Below are 6288 nucleotides of genomic sequence, written 5' to 3'. Positions count from 1 at the left end.
CAATTAATGACTTATCAAGACCCTGCCTCAAAATAAATAAATACATAAATAAATAGGGTTGAGATATAATTCAGTGTGAAGACCCTGGTTTTAATCCCCAGTACCACACACACACACAAACACACACACAAAGGAAGAAGAGGAGGAGGAGAACTGTTGTGGCTTGTATCTAGATGTTCCCCCAAAGTCTCATGGTCATGGGTGGGGCTTTTCAAAGGTGGCTGGATTAGAGTATGTGATCCTGGGATTAAGGGTGCCCCACCCTGGGGGTGAGTGCTCTCTCCCCTCAAAGAGCGGGTATCCTGGATGGATTTAAGGGATGGAAAGAAGGCTTGTTGCTTGTTCACTGCTGTATCTGCTGCTTCTCTACTTTGCTGCCTTCTGCCTGCTCTGCTCTGCCATGAACTGTTTCTCCTTTCTGATGCCCCTCTGCCGTGCTGCCTGCCTTAGAGCCAGCTGCCTATGAACAGAAACCTCTGCAAGCTGTGAGCTGAAATAAACCTTCCCTCCTTTAACTTTGGGTGTTGGATATTTTGTCTCAGCAACAGGAAAAGTAACTAAGAGAAGAACTAAAAGGAGATCTAAAAGTAAAAGTGTGAGGATTGCAAGTTTGAGCCCAGCCTGAGCAACTCAGTACCTTAGGGAGACCCTGTCACAAAAATAAAAAATAGAAAATAGAAAAGGCGGGCGGTGTAACTCAGTGCAACAGGCCTAGGTTAAGTCACCTTAACCTAGGGGTGGAGACAGGGAGAAAAGAAAAGGCATGAATCACTTACACACTGCTGGTGAGAATATAATGGGTATGCTCTAGAAGATAAATGGGCACTTTCTATTAGTGAAATGCAAATCAAAATGACATCAAGATTCCATGTTACCCCAGCCAGAATAGGTATCATCATGGATTAAAAAAAAAACAAAACAAAACAAACTGGCAAGGATATGGGAAAAGGGAACCCTACACTGCTGACAGCAATGTAAATTAGTACAGTCACTATGGAAATCAGCATGGAGGTTCCTTGAAAAATGATAAATAAAGCTACCTTTGACCCAGCTTTACCTATCTTTGGTTCATACCTGAACGAATGAAAGTCAGCACGTGATGGGGACACCTGTACCCAAGTATATCACCTGTGCCCAGGTGTATCACAGCACAGTATACAGTAGCTGAGATGTGAAACAGACCTCAGTGCCCACCGACAGGTGGACGAATAGAGGCACGGTGGCATATGCACATTTGTTTACGCACTGACTGTCCCGAGTGTTGCTGGGGCAGGTGTCATTTCAACCAGTTGGTTCTTGTATCAAATAAATTTGCTAAAATAGTTGCTTTTATATTTCCTGTTATAAAAATTAATGAAAAGTACTCAATTTTTGGTCATTCCAGAATAAAATAGTCAGACTATTAAGTGGTTGACTAGAAAAGAGGAGGAAGGAAGGAAGAGGGAGGAGGTACAAAACTCAAATTTCTCATGTAATATGGTGGAGGATTTGCATATAATTTATTCACATCCTCTTTTACTTGAAATTGTTTCTAGATCATTTATTACATTTACAATGTAAATGCTATGTAAATACTTGTTAGACTTTATTACTCAGGGAAGAATGATAAAAAGAAGTCTGTCCATGTTCAGTACAGACTTAATTTTTTAAAAAATCTTTTTCTTGGATCCATGAATGTAGAACCTACAAATACAGGTTACAGTCTAACAATGCTCCCTCCGTGGTGTGGATGGGGGTGCTTGGCAAAGGGTGTCCTGCCTACCTAAAGAGGGTGGGATGGGAATAAGAAAAGAATCTGTAAACATCTTTTAAGCCAACAGTGTTGTTTTGTTATGTTTTGTACCAGAATCAAACTCTTGCGCTTGTGAGACAGGCGGTGGAACCACTGAGCCAAATCCCTGGCCCTAAACCAACAGTGTTGGGATGTGTTTGGAGTGTGTCACAGAAAGATAGGATTTGAGTCTGGAAACAAGTGATAGGCAAGAATCTTGCACTGCCATTTCGTGCTGTAATTTTAAAGGTAATAAATAGTTGCCTCGGTTTAATGACTTCCTCAGAAATAACTTTCTGCCCTCAGAGTTCAAAATATGCCTAGGAGTCAATCCCTACGTTGAACTTTGAAATACTCCTCTTGCAAAACACTTATGTTATCCGGGATTCTGATGTATCACGTTTTTTACATCATCAGTTGATGTAGCCCAAGTTTATGCAGTTAGACTGAGGTTGGAGGGTAAAGGGATGGGTAAGGGTTTGCGTTTCAGTGGTAGACCAGAGGGTCCGGAAACCCTGAATTGCCCAGGAAGGCAGATATGATGGGTTCTAGGCCTCCCAGGAAGCCACACGAGGGCGCTAGAAGACTGGGGGAGAACCTGGGAAATTCTGTGTAGTCCCACGCAGTCTTTGAGTATTTCGTGCAGCCTGTGAACAAAGTGTTATCATCATTTAGAGAGCTAAAAAAGGCGGAGGAGGCTCAGAAAACTTAATCCTTTTGTCCAAGAGCACACAGGACAGAGCTTCTGAACACCAATCCAGGGCTCCCCAGGGTGCCACAGCACCTTCGGTTGGGTCTTTTGGCTTTGCCGCAATCTTAGAGTTGACGAAACTTAGTCCTATGAACAAATCAGTCCAAATCCTACAAATTTAACCAATAGCCAAATATAAGAATCCAAACCCACCTCTAATAAGCCATTCAGTATCTCTTATCTCTGTCTTGGCACATTTTTGGGGTGAATTATTGCGTCTCTGGTTATCACTTCCCACTTTCCATTCACTCCTCAAATGACATCCATGTACCTTTGCCAAGGGAAAGCAGTACTTTTCAACATAGGACAGTCCCTTCGAACTATGCGGGGAAGGAGTATTTTAAAAAGATTGAGATCCAGGTCAAATCCCTTGAAATTATGGCTTAATTGCTTATAAGACTTCAAAAGGCAAATAGGAATCAGCCTAGGGCTTTAAATAGGAGAGGAACATAATTTGGTTATAGTGACTTGGAGTGGGGTTGCAGCACTGGAGATGGAGGGAGGTAAAAGCAGTTGAAAATGTTCACTCAGCCGAATCCAGCCATCCACTGGATAAAGGGGAAGAGGAGGTGAGAGAGGCAGGTGGCAAAGATGTCTCTGCCATGTGGGACTGGGGGGTGGATGGGCCATTTACTGGGTCGCAGAACCCTGGAGAGGAAGCAGATAGGAAGAAAGAGGCAAGTGGAGGCCATCAGCTCCGGGTTGCCACGTCCTCTGGGTGTGCTCGGGCCAATAACCGAGTAGAGGTTGAAGCACAAGGTTGGCTATTTTGACTTGGAGACTGGGAGCGGGTTGGGGAGTTCAGAATACCCATTGTAGAAAAGGCCATGGGTAGATTAAACTGTCAGTGGAGGCTCCCTGGTGATCTCAGAAGCTTGTTTCTTAGCTGAGGCAGTGAGGCTGCTCACACTCAAGAGGAACAGGAATCTCACAGTTGCAGTGCAATCTTTTTTTATTTTTGATACCGGGGACACAGTACAATCTTGAGAGTCCAGAGTTGCACCACAGCTAGCTTGGCTGCTGCCTGAAAGTCGCTGGCTCTCTGTCTCAAAGACAGCATGTCTGGTGAGCCTTCTACCAGAGAGCGCCACAATCCGGCCACAGAGTTGTCTCTCCAAGACGCGCACCAGGGAGGCCTGTCTCAGAGGGAAGCGTGAAAACACCATCCCTGCTCTCCTCATCCCGCAAGGCCCCAGACAGTTCAAGTTCAAAGAAGCTCAAGGATGACGAGGGTCATCTGGTGTGGTGGTGAAGTCTATCCCGCAAGGCCCCAGACAGTTCAAGTTCAAAGAAGCTCAAGGATGACGAGGGTCATCTGGTGAAGTTGGAATTACAGAAACTACATGGTCCCTAAAAATGATGCTGCTTGTTTTGTGAAAACATGTTCGCAGAAGACAGCGCCTTGCTGCTGGGTGTGGAGACCGGTGTCCCTGCACAGCGGGTCTGAGGCAGCCCTTTTTTCTTAGACATAGGATTTCACCGAGTCGTTACATTTCCCGGCCTGGGCTGGAACTTGTGATCTTCCTTACCTATTCAGAGTGGGGGACTGCAGGTATGTGCTGTAGCTTGGAGCTGTTTCTTTACAGAAGAAAGGAAGTAGGTTTACTTGATGCTTTGTTAAGTTTTTGTATAATTTTAGCAGGTAGTGGACATAGGGGAGTTTACATAAATGATTTGTCTAACTGCAGCCCCTGAGGTATTTTATTAATCAAACAAATGAATTCTGGAGGCTCATCACATGTACCCAAGAACATCATTTCACCAGTGGAGAAACAGGTAGAAGACATACGTGACGTTTGCTGTACTTTGCTAAGTGTTAGGTGCTTTTAGTTTGTTTGTTTAATCTAGTTTATTCTTCTCATTATGAAAGATAAACATTTTCTTTTTGGTATTTTGAGATGGTCATCTGAACTCTCTATGCAGCCCAAATTCTCCCTAAATAGCATTCCTCCTGCCTCAGCCTCCCTCCCGAGTATTACAAGGTGTGCACCACCCCTCCTCACTAAAATAAACTTATTCCCATTTTACTGATGAGAAAACTTATGATCAAAGTATTGACTAATTTTTCTAATGGTGTAAGAAAGCACAAAGGATCAGATGATCAAATCACTCGCATGTAGGAGAGATGTAAACCAGAAGCAAGCTTTACTAATAATTTCAAGACCACTCACTTGGGAGGCATGGAGGAGGCAGGACAGGGTCCCAGACCACCCACATGGCTCCTTGCATCATTTCCTGCAGGGGTAGGATCAGCTCTGGCTCTGACCTACATAGTCTTTATGTGATGTGTGTGGTCCCATTGCTTACAGAGAAGACAGCTGCTGCCTTCATGAGACAATTCCATTTCACAGCAGTAAGTACAAAGATTCCATGACATCTTCAGGGAGTCAAATTCCATAAAGGCATGAATTCCAGGCTTGAACGTCATAGTCCACCCTACTAAAAGCATTCCGGAGATAAGGACTTTCCCACTAACAGTTGCCTGAGGTCTGTCACTGCCTGCTGACAGGGACATTTGACCAGGTTACTGTCTTTCTCTCCTCCATGGATACTTCCTCAGGAAAGTGAGAGAATGTATTACAGGTCTGCTGCTAACCCCTTTCTTCCTTTCTGTTTTTGTTTTGTTTTGTTGGAACTAGGGATCTCATTGAGCTACATCCCTGGCCCCCATTTTATTTATTTATTTATTTTTGTACCGGGGATTGAACTCAGGTACTTGTGCTTGTGAGGCAGGCAGTGCCACCACTGAGCTAAATCCCCTGCCCTCCCCATTTAAATTTTGAGACAGGGCTCAAAGTAATAGTCCTCCAGCATCAGTCTCCCAGAGTGCCACCTTCTTTTCAGAATGGCACAGTGAGTAAACATCAAAGGTAGGACAGCTGTCTCTCTTGCAGGTTCATTTTATCCAACTCACCATAGTTTCTCCAAACTTTAGGAGGTCATAGTGATGAGATTTTGCAAGTATTAATGTCTCTCAGCATATTTCAGTTTTTATTCTTAGTGAATGTTGTTATCAACATCTCTCAAACTACAGTGAACCATCCTGTCAGGGCAATTTCTGCTGCTATTCCAGCCTAACAGTCTGGTTTATAGAAGAAGGTGAAAAAGGAGAAAGAAAAGATATGGAAAAGAAGGGAAAGATGATCCAACTAATGACATCGTTTGACCCAGATATGGAAGTGGTTGATTTTTCCTGAACAGCTGGCTGGACTGTAAGTATTATATTCACACATCAGTTTCAAATGATACCGTGGTATGTTTATAAATACTGTGCAATACTATGGTGTTTCCAAGCAAAATTTACACGTTGAAAATTTACTGAGATGTTCCGGTCATGAGGCTTTGCCCTAACAAATGGATCCATGATGCTACACAGGGCTTGCAGAGTGGACTTTTTCTCTTCTGCTGTTGGAGGCACTTTTGTCCACTTGTCCTGCCTGTACCATGGGAGGACACAGCGAGAAGGCCCTCAGCCGATACTGGTGGCTTACTCTTAGTCTTCCAGCCTGCATTTCTCTTCTCTATAAATCACCCAGTCTAGGTTCTTCTGTTATGGCAGCACAAAATGGACTCAGATACATAATAACCCGTGGGATTCAATTTTCAGGAAGCAATAGAAATTCAGCATACTTTATAGAGACAGGGTCTTGCCAAGTTGTTCAGGCTGAGCTCAAACTCACAATTCTATAGGAAGCAGTGAGCTAGAGCTGTTAGAAGCAGCTTGTGAGAAAGGTTTGTGTGTCATTACCACTCACAGCTCAGAAGC

The 6288-nt window shown here is 43.8% G+C and overlaps 1 long non-coding RNA gene across 1 annotated transcript in view; it reads left to right on the top strand.

Annotated features, from left to right (window-relative positions):
• The first annotated feature begins 5572 nt into the window (after window positions 1-5572).
• Window positions 5573-6288, top strand: part of LOC104872188 — a 28997-nt gene continuing 28281 nt past the window's right edge. Inside the window, exon 1 of the long non-coding RNA XR_783090.1 lies at window positions 5573-5734. This is a non-coding gene — a long non-coding RNA (uncharacterized LOC104872188). The remainder of the gene's footprint in view (window positions 5735-6288) is intronic.

This window comes from Fukomys damarensis, unplaced genomic scaffold, assembly GCF_012274545.1.
Source record: "Fukomys damarensis isolate Sample0158 unplaced genomic scaffold, DMR_v1.0_HiC HiC_scaffold_15, whole genome shotgun sequence".
NCBI classification, from domain to species: domain Eukaryota; kingdom Metazoa; phylum Chordata; class Mammalia; order Rodentia; family Bathyergidae; genus Fukomys; species Fukomys damarensis.
Note: the sequence above shows the minus strand (reverse complement) of the source record. Positions and strands in the feature narration are given on the sequence as shown.